Source organism: Synchiropus splendidus, chromosome 8, assembly GCF_027744825.2.
Source record: "Synchiropus splendidus isolate RoL2022-P1 chromosome 8, RoL_Sspl_1.0, whole genome shotgun sequence".
In the NCBI taxonomy this organism is placed as follows: Eukaryota; Metazoa; Chordata; class Actinopteri; order Syngnathiformes; family Callionymidae; genus Synchiropus; species Synchiropus splendidus.
Genome location: NC_071341.1, coordinates 3,166,953 through 3,180,945, shown reverse-complemented (window position 1 = coordinate 3,180,945; position 13,993 = coordinate 3,166,953).

Here is a 13,993-nt window from a genome sequence, read left to right as displayed (position 1 = left end):
CGCGTTTTCAGCCTGAGACACGGTGGGTTCCGGAACGCCAACCGTAAAAATGTTGATAACTTTGGAAAAACACATCAGACAGCTTAGATTTGATGTGCAACTACTAGAAATACCCTTTCTGGTGTAGTCGGAGTTGAAAATTTCATGTTCTGAAGCTTCCCTGCAACGTTATGGTACAATGCAGAAAACGCCTTTTCAGCCTGAGATAAGGTTGATTCCGGAACGCCAAACATAAAAATGTTCATAACTTTGGAAAAACACTTCAGACAGCTTACATTTGATGTGCAACTACTAGAAAGACCCTTTCTGCTATAGTGGGAGGTGAACAATCCATGTTCTGAAGCTTCCCTGCAAAGTTATGGCACAATGCAGGAAACGCCTTTTCAGCCTGAGATAAGGTCGATTCTGGAACGCCAAACATAAAAATGTTGATAACTTTCGAAAAACACTTCAGACAGCTTAGATTTGATGTGCAACTACCAGAAAGACCCTTTCTGCAATAGTGGGACTTGAACATTTCATGTTCTGAAGCTTCCCTCCAAAGTTATGGCACTATGCGTAAAACGCGTTTTCAGCCTGAGATAAGGTGGGTTCCGGAACGCCAAGCCTAAAAATGTTGATAACTTTGGTTCAACACTTCAGACAGCTTAGATTTGATGTGCAACTACTAGAAAGACCCTTTCTGCTATAGTGGGAGGTGAAAATTTCATTTTCTGAAGCTTCCCTGCAAAGTTATGGCACAATGCAGAAAACGCCTTTTCAGCATGAGATAAGGTTGATTCCGGAACGCCAAACATAAAAATGTTGATAACTATGGAATAACACTTCAGACAGTTTAAATTTGGTGTGCAACTACTAGAAAGACCCTTTCTGCTATAGTGGGAGGTGAAAATTTCATGTTCTGAAGCTTCCCTGCAAAGTAATGGCACAATGCAGAAAACGCATTTTCACCCTGAGATAAGGTTGATTCCGGAACACCAAACATAAAAATGTTGATAACTTTGGAAAAACACTTCAGACAGCTTACATTTGATGCGCAACTACTAGAAAGACCCTTTCTGCTATAGTGGGAGGTGAACATTTCATGCTCTGAAGCTTCCCTGCAAAGTTATGTGACAATGCAGAAAACCTGTTTTCAGCCTGAGATAAGGTGGGTTCACGAACGCCAAACATAAAAATGTTGATAACCTTGGAAAAACACTTCAGACAGCTTAGATTTGATGTGCAACTACGAGAAAGACTCTTTCGGCTATTGTGGGAGGTGAAAATTTCATGTCTTGAAGCTTCCCTGCAAAGGTAATGCACAATGCAGAAAACGCTTGTTCAGCCTGAGATAAGGTGGGTTCCGGAACGCCAAGCGTAAAAATGTTGATAACTTTGGTTCAACACTTCAGACAGCTTAGATTTGATGTGCAACTACTAGAAAGACCCTTTCTGCTATAGTGGGAGGTCAAAATTTCAATTTCTGAAGCTTCCCTCCAAAGTTATGGCACAATGCGTAAAACGCGTTTTCAGCCTGAGATAAGGTCGATTCCGGAACGCCAAACATAAAAATTTTGATAACTTTGGAAAAACAGATCAGACAGCTAAGAGTTGATCTGCAACTACTAGAATGACCCTTTCTGCTATAGTGGGATGTGAAAATTTCATGTTCTGAATCTCCCCTGCAAAGTTATGGCACAATGCAGACAACGCGTTTTCAGCCTGAGATAAGGTCGATTCTGGAACGCCAAACATAAAAATGTTGATAACTTTCGAAAAACACTTCAGACAGCTTACATTTGATGCGCAACTACTAGAAAGACCCTTTCTGCTATAGTGGGAGGTGAACATTTCATGTTCTGAAGCTTCCCTGCAAAGTTATGGCACAATGCGTAAAACGCGTTTTCAGACTGAGATAAGGTCGATTCCGGAACGCCAAACATAAAAATGTTGATAACTTTGGAAAAACACTTCAGACAGCTTAGATTTGATGAGCAACTACTAGAAAGACCCTTTCTGCTATAGTGGGAGGTGAACATTTCATGCTCTGAAGCTTCCCTGCAAAGTTATGTGACAATGCAGAAAACTTGTTTTCAGCCTGAGATAAGGTGGGTTCACGAACGCCAAACATAAAAATGTTGACAACCTTGGAAAAACACTTCAGACAGCTTAGATTTGATGTGCAACTACGAGAAAGACTCTTTCGGCTATTGTGGGAGGTGAAAATTTCATGTCTTGAAGCTTCCCTGCAAAGTTAATGCACAATGCAGAAAACGCTTGTTCGGCCTGAGATAAGGTGGGTTCCGGAACGCCAAGCGTAAAAATGTTGATAACTTTGGTTCAACACTTCAGACAGCTTAGATTTGATGTGCAACTACTAGAAAGACCCTTTCTGCTATAGTGGGAGGTCAAAATTTCATTTTCTGAAGCTTCCCTCCAAAGTTATGGCACAATGCGTAAAACGCGTTTTCAGCCTGAGATAAGGTCGATTCCGGAACGCCAAACATAAAAATTTTGATAACTTTCGAAAAAAACTTCAGACAGCTTAGATTTGATATGCAACTACTAGAAAGACCCTTTCTGCTATAGCGGGACGTGAAAATTTCATCTTCTGAAGATTCCCTGCAAAGTTATGGCACAATGCAGAAAACCAGTTTTCAGCCTGAGATAAGGTGGGTTCCGGAACACCAAACATAAAAATGTTGAAAACTTTGGAAAAACACTTCAGACAGCTTGGATATGATGTGCAACTACTAGAAAGACACTTTCGGCTATTGTGGGAGGTGAAAATTTCATGTTCTGAAGCTTCCCTGCAAAGTTATGGCACAATGCGTAAAACGCGATTTCAGCCTGAGATAAGGTCGATTGCGGAACGCCAAACAAAAAAATGTTGATAACTTTGGAAAAACACTTCAGACAGCATAGATTTGATGTGAAACTACTAGAAAAACCCTTTCTGCTATAGTGGGAGGTGAAAATGTTGTGTCCTGAAGCTTGCCTGCAAAGTTATGGCACAATGCAGAAAACGCGTGTTCAGCCTGAGATAAGGTGGGTTCCGGAACGCCAAACATAAAAATGTTGATAACTTTGGAAAAACATTTCAGACAGCTTAGATTTGATGTGCAACTTCTAGAAGGACACTTTCTGCTATACTGGGAGGTGAAAATGTCATGTTCTGAAGCTTCCCTGAGAAGTTATGGCACAATACAGAAAACGCGTTTTCAGCCTGAGATAAGGTGGGTTCCGGAACACCAAGCGTAAAAATGTTGATAACTTTGGAACAACACTTCAGACAGCTGAGATTTGATGTGCAACTACTAGAAAGACCCTTTCTGCTATAGTGGGAGGTGAAATTTTCATGTTCTGAAGCTTCCCTGCAAAGTTATGGCACAATGCAGAAAACGATTTTTCATCCTGAGATAAGGTGGGTTCCGGAACGCCAAACATAAAAATGTTGATAACTTTGGAAAAACATTGCAGACAGCTTAGATTTGATGTGAAACTACTAGAAAGACCCTTTCTGCTGTAGTGGGAGGTGAAAATTTGATGTCCTGAAGCTTCCGTGCAAAGTTATGGCACAATGCAGAAAACGCGTGTTCAGCCTGAGATAAGGTGGGTTCTGGAACGCCAAACATAAAAATGTTGATAACTTTGGAAAAACATGTCAGACAGCTTAGATTTGATGTGCAAATTCTAGAAGGACCCTTTCTGCTATAGTGGGAGGTGAAAATGTCATGTTCTGAAGCTTCGCTGAGAAGTTATGGCACAATACAGAAAATGCGTTTTCAGCCTGAGATAAGGTGGGTTCCGGAACACCACGCGTAAAAATGTTGATAACTTTGGAACAACACTTCAGACAGCTTAGATTTGATGTGCAACTACTAGAAAGACCCTTTCTGCTATAGTGGGAGGTGAAATTTTCATGTTCTGAAGCTTCCCTGCAAAGTTATGGCACAATGCTTAAAACGCGTTTTCAGCCTGAGATAAGGTTGATTCCGGAACGCCAAACATAAAAATGTTGATAACTTTGGAAAAACACATCAGACAGCTTAGATTTGATGTGCAACTATTAGAAAGACCCTTTTTGCTATATTGGGAGGTCAAAATTTCATGTTCTGAGGCTTCCCTGCAAAGTTATGGGACAAAGCAGAAAACGATTTTTCATCCTGAGATAAGGTCGATTCCGTAACGGCAAACATAAAAATGTTGATAACTTTGGAAAAACATTTCAGACAGCTTAGATTTGAAGTGCAACTACTAGAAAGACCCTTTCTGCTATAGTGGGAGGTGAAAATTTCATTTTCTGAAGCTTCCCTGCAAAGTTATGGCACAATGCAGAAAAACGCGTTTTCAGCCTGAGATAAGGTAGATTCCGGAACGCCAAACATAAAAATGTTGATAACTTTGGAAAAACACATCAGACAGCTTAGATTTGATGTGCAACTACTAGAAAGACCCTTTCTGCTATAGTGGGAGGTGAAACTTTCATGTTCTGAAGCTTTCCTTCAAAGTTATGGCACAATGTAGAAAACGCGTTTTCAGCCTGAGATAAGGTCGATTCCGGAACGCCAAACATAAAAATGTTGATAACTTTCGAAAAACACTTCGGACAGCTTAGATCTGATGTGCAACTGCTAGAAAGACCCATTCTGCTATAGTGGGAGGTGAACATTTCATGTTCTGAAGCTTCCCTGAGAAGTTATGGCACAATGCAGAAAACGCGTTTTCAGCCTGAGATAAGGTCGATTCCGCAACGCCATACATAAAAATGTTGATAACTTTGGAAAAACACTTCAGACAGCTTCAATTTGATGTGCAACTACTAGAAAGACCCATTCTGCTATAGTGGGAGGTGAAACTTTCATGTTTTGAAGCTTTCCTTCAAAGTTATGGCACAATGCAGAAAATGCATTTTCAGCCTGAGATAAGGTGGGTTCCGGGACGCCAAACATAAAAATGTTGATAACTTTGGAAAAACACTTCAGACATCTTAGATTTGATGTGCAACTACTAGAAAGACTCTTTCTGCTATAGTGGGAGGTGAAAATTTCATGTTCTGATGTTTCCCTGCAAACTTAAGGAACAATGCAGAAAACGCGTTTTCAGCCTGAGATAAGGCGGGTTCCGGAACGCCAAACATAAAAATGTTGATAACTTAGGAAAACCACTTCAGACAGCTTAGATTTGATGTGCACCTACAAGAAAGACCCTTTATGCTATTGTGGGAGGTTAAAATTTCATGTTCTGAAGATTCCCAGCAAAGTTATGGCATAAAGCAGAAAACGCGTTTTCATCCAGAGATAAGGTGGGTTCCAAAACGCCAAACATAAAAATGTTGATAACTTTGGAAAAACACTTCAGACAGCTGAGATTTGATGTGTAACTACTAGAAAGACCCTTTCTGCAATAGTGGGAGATGAAACTTTCATGTTCTGAAGCTTTCCTTCAAAGTTATGGCACAATGCAGAAAACGCATTTTCAGCCTGAGACAAGGTGGGTTCCGAAACGCCAAACGTAAAAATGTTTATCACTTTGGAACAACACTTCAGACAGCTTAGATTTGATGTGCAACTACTAGAAAGACCCTTTCTGCTATAGTGGGAGGTAAAAATTTCATGTTCGGAAGCTTCCATGCAAAGTTATGGCACAATGCAGACAACGCGTTTTCAGCCTGAGATAAGGTCGATTCTGGAACGCAAAACATAAAAATGTTGATAACTTTCGAAAAACACTTCAGACAGCTTAGATTTGATGTGCAACTACTAGAAAGACCCTTTCTGCTATAGCGTTAGGTCAAAATTTCATGTTCTGAAGCTTCCCTGGAAAGTTATGGGACAATGCAGAAAACAATTTTTCATCCTGAGATAAGGTCGATTCTGTAACGCCAAACATAAAAATGTTGATAACTTTGGAAAAACACTACAGACAGCTTAGATTTGACGTGCAACTACTAGAAAGACCCTTTCTGCTATAGTGGGAGGTGAAAATTTCATGTTCTGAAGCTTCCTTGCAAAGTTATGGCACAATGCAGAAAATGCGTTTTCAGCCTGAGATAAGGTGGGTTCCGGAACGCCAAGCGTAAAAATGTTGATAACTTTGGAACAACTCTTCAGACAGCTTAGATTTGATGTGCAACTACGAGAAAGACCCTTTCTGCTATAGTGGGAGGTGAAAATTTCATGTTCTGAAGCTTCCTTGCAAAGTTATGGCACAATGCAGAAAATGCGTTTTCAGCCTGAGATAAGGTTGATTCCGGAACGGCAAACATAAAAATGTTGATAACTTTCGAAAAACACTTCAGACAGCTTAGATTTTATGTGCAACTACTAGAAAGACCCTTTCTGCTATAGTGGGAGGTGAAAATTTCATTTTCTGACGCTTCCCTGCAAAGTTATGGCACAATGTGTGAAACGCGTTTTCAGCCTGAGATAACGTCGATTCGGAACGCCAAACATAAAAACGTTGATAACTTTGGAAAAACACTTCAGACAGGTTAGATTTGATGTGAAACTACTAGAAAGACCCTTTCTACTATATTGGAAGGTGAAAATTTCATGTTCTGAAGGTTCCCTGCAAAGTTATTGCACAATGCGTAAAACGCATTTTCAGTCTGAGATAAGGTCGATTCCGCAACGGCAAACATAAAAATGTTGATAACTTTGGAAAAACACATCAGACAGCTTAGATTTGATGTGCAACTACTAGAAAGACCCTTTCTGCTATAGTGGGAGGTGAAAATTTCATTTTCTGAATCTTCCCTCCAAAGTTATGGCACAATGTAGAAAACACGTTTTCAGCCTGTGATAAGGTGGGTTCCGGAAAGCCAAACATAAAAATGTTGATAACTTTGGAAAAACATTTCAGACAGCTTAGATTTGATATGCAACTACTAGAAAGACACTTTCTGTTATAGTGGGACGTGAAAATGTCATGTTCTGAAGGTTCCCTGCAAAGTTATGGCAGAATGCACAAAACGCGTTTTCAGCCTGAGATAAGGTCGATTCCGGAACGCCAAACATAAAAATGTTGATAACTCAGGAAAAACTCTACAGACAGCTTAGATTTGATGTGCAACTACTAGAAAGACCCTGTCTGCTATAGTGGGAGGTTAAAATTTCATGTTCTAAAGCTTCCCTGCAAAGTTATGGGACAATGCAGAAAACGCGTTTTAAGCGTGAGATTAGGTGAGTTCCGGAACGCCAAACATAAAAATGTTGATAACTTTGGAAAAACACTTCAGACAGCTTAGATTTGATGTGCAAGTAGGAGAAAGACCCTTTCTGCTTTAGTGGGAGGTTAAAATTTCGTGTTCTGAAGCTTCCCTGCAAAGTTATGGCACAGTACGTAAAACGCGTTTTCAGCCTGAGATGAGGTTGATTTCAGAACGCCAAACATAAAAATGTTGAGAACTTTGGAAAAACACTTCAGACAGCTAAGATTCGATGTGCAACTACGAGAAAGACCCATTCTGCTATACTGGGAGGTTAAAATTTCATGTTCTGAAGCTTCCCAGAGAAGTTATGGCACAATGCAGAAAACGCGTTTTCAAACTGAGATAAGGTCGATTCCGGAACGCCAAACATAAAAATGTTGATCACATTGGAAAAACACTTCAGACAGCTACGATTTGATGTGCAACTACTAGAAAGACCCTTTCTGCTATAGTGGGATATGAAAATTTCATGTTCTGAAGCTTCCCTGCAAAGTTATGGCAGAATGTGTAAATCGTGTTTTCAGCGTGAGATAAGGTCGATTCCGGAACACCAAACACAAAAGCGTTGATAACTTTGGAAAAACACTTCAAACAGCTTAGATATCATGTGCAACTACTAGAAAGACCATTTCTGCTATAGTGGGAGGTGAAAATTTCATGTTCTGGAGCTTACCTACAAAGTTTTGGCACAATGCAGAAAACGCGTTTTCAGCCTGAGATAAGGTCGATTCCTGAACGCCAAACATAAAAATGTTGATAACTTTCGAAAAACATTTCAGACAGCTTAGATGTGATGTGGAACTCCTCGAAAGACCCTTTCTGCTATCGTGGGAGGTGAAAATTTCATGTTCTGATGCTCCCCTGCAAAGTTATGGCACAATGCAGAAAACGAGTTTTCAGCATCACATAAGGTCGATTCCGGAACGCCAAACATAAAAATGTTGATAACTTTGGAAAAACACTTCAGACAGCTTAGATTTGATGTGCAACTACTGGAAAGACCCTTTCTGCTATAGTGGGAGGTGAAAATTTCTTGTTCTGAAGCTTCCCTGCAAAGTTATGGCACAATGCAGAAAACGCGTTTTCTGCCTCACATAAGGTCGATTCCGGAACGCCAAACATGAAAATGTTGATAACTTCGGAAAAACACTTCAGATAGCTTAGATTTGATGTGCAACTACTAGAAAGACCCTTTCTGCTATAGTGGGAAATGAACATTTCATGATCTGAAGGTTCCCTGCAAAGTTATGGCACAATGCAGAAAACGGGTTTTCAGCCTGAGATAAGGTCGATTCAGGAACACCAAACATAAAAAATGTTGAAAACTTTCGAAAAACACTTCAAACAGCTTAGATTTGATGTGCAACTATGAGAAAGACCCTTTCTGCTATCGTGGGACGTAAAAATTTCATGTTCTGAATCTTCACAGCAAAGTTATGGCACAATGCCGAAAACACAGTTTGAGATAATAATGCGTAAAACGCGTTTTCATCCAGAGATAAGGTCGATTCCAGAACGCCAAACATAAAAATGTTGATAACTTTGGAAAAACACTTCAGACAGCTAAGAATTGATGTGTAACTACTAGAAAGACACTTTCTGCTATAGTGGGAGGTGAAAATTTCATTTTCTGAATCTTCCCTGAGAATTTATGGCACAATGCACAAAACGCGTTTTCATCCTGAGATAAGGTGGGTTCCGGAACGCCAAACGTAAAAATGTTGATAACTTTGGAAAAAACATTTCAGACAGCTTAGATTTGATGTGCAACTACTAGAAAGACCCTTTCTGCCACAGTGGGAGGTCAAAATTGCATGTTCTGAAGCTTCCCTGAAAGTTATGGGACAATGCGTAAAACGCTTTTTCAGCCTGAGATAAGGTCGATTCCGGAACGCCAAACATAAAAATGTTGACAACTTTCGAAAAACACTTCAGACAGCTTAGATTTGATGTGCACCTACTACAAAGACCGTTTCTGCTTTAGAGGGAGGTGAAAATTTCATGTTCTGAAGCTTCCCTGCAAAGTTATGGGACAATGCAGAAAACGATTTTTCATCCTGAGATGAGGTCGATTCCGGAACGCCAAACATAAAAATGTTGATAACTTTGGAAAAACATTTCAGACAGCTTAGATTTGATGTGCAACTACTAGAAAGACCCTTTCTGCTATAGTGGGAGATGAAACTTTCATGTTCTGAAGCTTTCCTTCAAAGTTATGGCACAATGCGTAAAACGCGTTTTCAGGCTGAGATAAGGTCGATTCCGGAACGCCAAACATTAAAATGTTGATAACTTTCGAAAAACACTTCGGACAGCATAGATCTGATGTGCAACTACTAGAAAGACCCTTTCTGCTATCGTGGGAGATGAACATTTCATATTCTGAAGCTTCCCTGAGAAGTTATGGCACAATGCAGAAAACGCGTTTTCAGCCTGAGATAAGGTGGGTTCCGGAACGCCAAACATAAAAATGTTGATAACTTTGGAAAAAACATTTCAGACAGCTTAGATTGGATGTGCAACTACTAGAAAGACCCTTTCTGCTATAGTGGGAGTTGAAAATTTCATGTTCTGAAGCTTCCCTGCAAAGTTATGGCACAATGCAGAGAACGCGTTTTCAGCCTGAGATAAGGTGGGTTCCGGAACGCCAAACATAAAAATGTTAATATCTTTGGAAAAACACTTCAGACAGCTTATATTTGATGAGCAACTACTAGAATGACCCTTTCTGCTATAGTGGGAGGTGAAACTTTCATGTTCTGAAGCTTTCCTTCAAAGTTATGGCACAATGCAGAAAACGCATTTTCAGCCTGAGATAAGGTGGGTTCCGGAACGCCAAACATAAAAATGTTGATCACTTTGGAAAACCACTTCAGACAGCTTAGATTTGATGTGCAACTACAAGAAAGACCCTTTATGCTATTGTGGGAGGTTAAAATTTCATGTTCTGAAGATTCCCAGCAAAGTTATGGCATAAAGCAGAAAACGCGTTTTCAGCCAGAGATAAGGTGGGTTCCGGAACGCCAAACATAAAAATGTTGATAACTTTCGAAAAACACTTCAGACAGCTTAGATTTGATGTGCAACTACTACAAAGACCGTTTCTGCTTTAGAGGGAGGTGAAAATTTCATGTTCTGACGCTTCCCTGCAAAGTTATGGGACAATGCAGAAAACGATTTTTCATCCTGAGATGAGGTCGATTCCGGAACGCCAAACATAAAAATGTTGATAACTTTGGAAAAAAACTTCAGACAGCTTAGATTTGATGTGCAACTACTAGAAAGACCCTTTCTGCTATAGTGGGAGGTGAACATTTCATGTTCTGAAGCTTCCCTGAGAAGTTATGGCACAATGCGTAAAACGCGTTTTCAGGCTGAGATAAGGTCGATTCCGGAACGCCAAACATTAAAATGTTGATAACTTTGGAAAAACACTTCAGACAGCTTAGATTTGATGTGCAACTACTAGAAAGACCCTTTCTGCTATAGTGGTAGGTGAAAATTTCATTTTCTGAAGCTTCCCTGGAAAGTTGTGGGACAATGCGTAAAACACGTTTTCAGCCTGAGATAAGGTCGATTCCGGAACGCCAAACATAAAAATGTTGATAACTTTCGAAAAACACTTCAGACAGATTAGATTTGATGTGCAACTATTAGAAAGAACTTGTTAGTCATAGTGGGAGCTGAAAATTTCATGTTCAGATGCTTCCCTGCAAAGTTAAGGAACAATGCAGAAAACGCGTTTTCAACCTGAGATAAGGTGGGTTCCGGAACGCCAAACATAAAAATGTTGATAACTTTGGAAAAACACTTCAGACAGCTTAGATTTGATGTGTAACTACTAGAACGACCCTTTCTGCTATAGTGGGAGGTGAAACTTTCATGTTCTGAAGCTTTCCTTCAAAGTTATGGCACAATGCGTAAAACGCGTTTTCAGGCTGAGATAAGGTCGATTCCGGAACGCCAAACATTAAAATGTTGATAACTTTCGAAAAACACTTCGGACAGCATAGATCTGATGTGCAACTACTAGAAAGACCCTTTCTGCTATCGTGGGAGGTGAACATTTCATATTCTGAAGCTTCCCTGAGAAGTTCTGGCACAATGCAGAAAACGCGTTTTCAGCCTGAGATAAGGTGGGTTCCGGAACGCCAAACATAAAAATGTTGATAACTTTGGAAAAACACTTCAGACAGCTTAGATTTGATGTGTAACTACTTGAAAGACCCTTTCTGCTATAGAGGGAGGTGAAACTTTCATGTTCTGAAGCTTTCCTTCAAAGTTATGGCACAATGCAGAAAACGCGTTTTCAGCCTGAGACAAGGTGGGTTCCGGAACGCCAAACATAAAAATGTTGATAACTTTGGAAAAAACATTTCAGACAGCTTAGATTTGATGTGCAACTACTAGAAAGACCCTTTCTGCTATAGTGGGAGGTGAAAATTTCATTTTCTGAAGCTTCCCTGCAAAGTTATGGCACAATGCGTAAAACCCGTTTTCAGCCTGAGATAAGGTCGATTCCGGAACGCCAAACATAAAAATGTTGATAACTTTGGAAAAAACATTTCAGACAGCTTAGATTTGATTTGCAACTACTAGAAAGACCCTTTCTGCTATAGTGGGAGCTGAAAATTTCATGTTCTGATGCTTCCCTGCAAAGTTATGACACAATGCAGAAAACGCGTTTTCAGCCTGAGATAAGGTGGGTTCCGGAACGCCAAACATAAAAACGTTGATAACTTTGGAAAAACACTTCAGACAGCTTATATTTGATGTGCAACTACTACAAAGACCCTTTCTGCTATAGTGGGAGGTGAAACTTTCATGTTCTGAAGCTTTCCTTCAAAGTTATGGGACAATGCAGAAAACGCATTTTCAGCCTGAGATAAGGTTGTTTCTGGAACGCCAAACATAAAAATGTTAATAACTTTCGAAAAACACTTCAGACAGATTAGATTTGATGTGCAACTACTAGAAAAACCCTTTCTGCTACAGTGGGAGTTTAAAATTTCATGTTCTGAAGCTTCCTTGCAAAGTTATGGCACATTGCAGAAAACGCGTTTTCACCCTGAGATAAGGTGGGTTCCGGAACGCCAAACATAAAAATGTTGATAACTTTGAAAAAACACTTCATACAGCTTATATTTGATGTGCAACTACTAGAAATACCCTTTCTGCTATAGTGGGTGCTGAAAATTTCATGTTCTGAAGCTTCCCTGCAAAGTTATGACACAATGCAGAAAACGCATTTTCAGCCTGAGATAAGGTGGGTTCCGGAACGCCAAACATAAAAATGTTGATAACTTTGTAAAAACACTTCAGACAGCTTATATTTGATGAGCAACTACTACAAAGACCCTTTCTGCTATAGTGGGAGGTGAAACTTTCATGTTCTGAAGCTTTCCTCCAAAGTTATGGGACAATGCAGAAAACGCATTTTCTTCCTGAGATAAGGTGGGTTCCGGAACGCCAACATAAAGATGTTAATAACTTACGAAAAACACTTCATTCAGATTAAATTTGATGTGCAACTACTAGAAAGACCCTTTCTGCTACAGTGGGAGTTTAAAATTTCATGTTCTGAAGCTTCCCTGCAAAGTTATGGCACAATGCAGAAAACGCGTTTTCAGCCTGAGATAAGGTGGGTTCCGGAACGCCAAACATAAAAATGTTGATAACTTTGGAAAAACACTTCATACAGCTTATATTTGATGTGCAACTACTAGAAAGACCCTTTCTGCTATAGTGGGAGGTTAAAATTTCATGTTCTGAAGCTTCGCTGCAAATTTATGGCACAATGCAGAAAACGCGTTTTCAGGCTGACAAAAGGTGGGTTCTGAAACGCCAAACATAAAAAAGTTGATAACTTTGGAAAAACACTTCAGACAGCTTAGATTTGATGTGCAACTACTAGAGAGACCCTTTCTGCTACAGTGGGAGGTGAAAATTTCATGTTCTGAAGCTTCCCTGCAAAGTTATGGCACAATGTGTAAAATGCGTTTTCAGCCTGAGATAAGGTGGGTTCCGGAACGCCAAACATAAAAAGGTGGACAACTTTGGAAAAACATATCAGACAGCTTAGATTTGATGTGCAACTACTAGAAAGACCCTTTCTGCTATAGTGGGTGGAGAAAATTCGATGTTCTGAATCTTCCGTGGAAAGTTATGGCCCAATGCGTAAAACACGTTTTCAGCCTGAGATAAGGTCGATTCCGGAACGCCAAACATAAAAAAGTTAATAACTTTTGAAATACACTTCAGACAGCTTCGATTTGATGTGAAACTACTAGAAAGACCCTTTCTGCTACAGTGGGTGGAGAAAATTCGATGCTCTTAAGCTTCCCTGGAAAGTTATGGGACAATGCAGAAAACGCGTTTTCAGCCTGAGATAAGGTCGATTCCGGAACGCCAAACATAAAAATGTTGATAACTTTGGAAAAACACTTCAGACAGCTTAGATTTGTTGAGCAACTACTAGAAAGACCCTTTCTACTACAGTGGAAGGTGAAAATTTCATGTTCTGAGGCTTCCCTGCAAAGTTATGGCACAATCCAAATAAGACGTTTTCAGACTGAGATAAGGTCGGTTCCGGAACGCCAAACATAAAAATGTTGATAACTTTGGAAAAACATTTCAGACAGCTTAGATTTGATCTGCAACTACTAGAAAGACCCTTTCTGCTATAGTGGGTGGTGAAAATTTCATGTGCTGAACCTTCCCTTAGAATATATGGCACAATGCAAAAAATGCGTTCTCAGCCTGAGATAAGGTGGGTTTCGGAAAGCCAAACATAAAAAT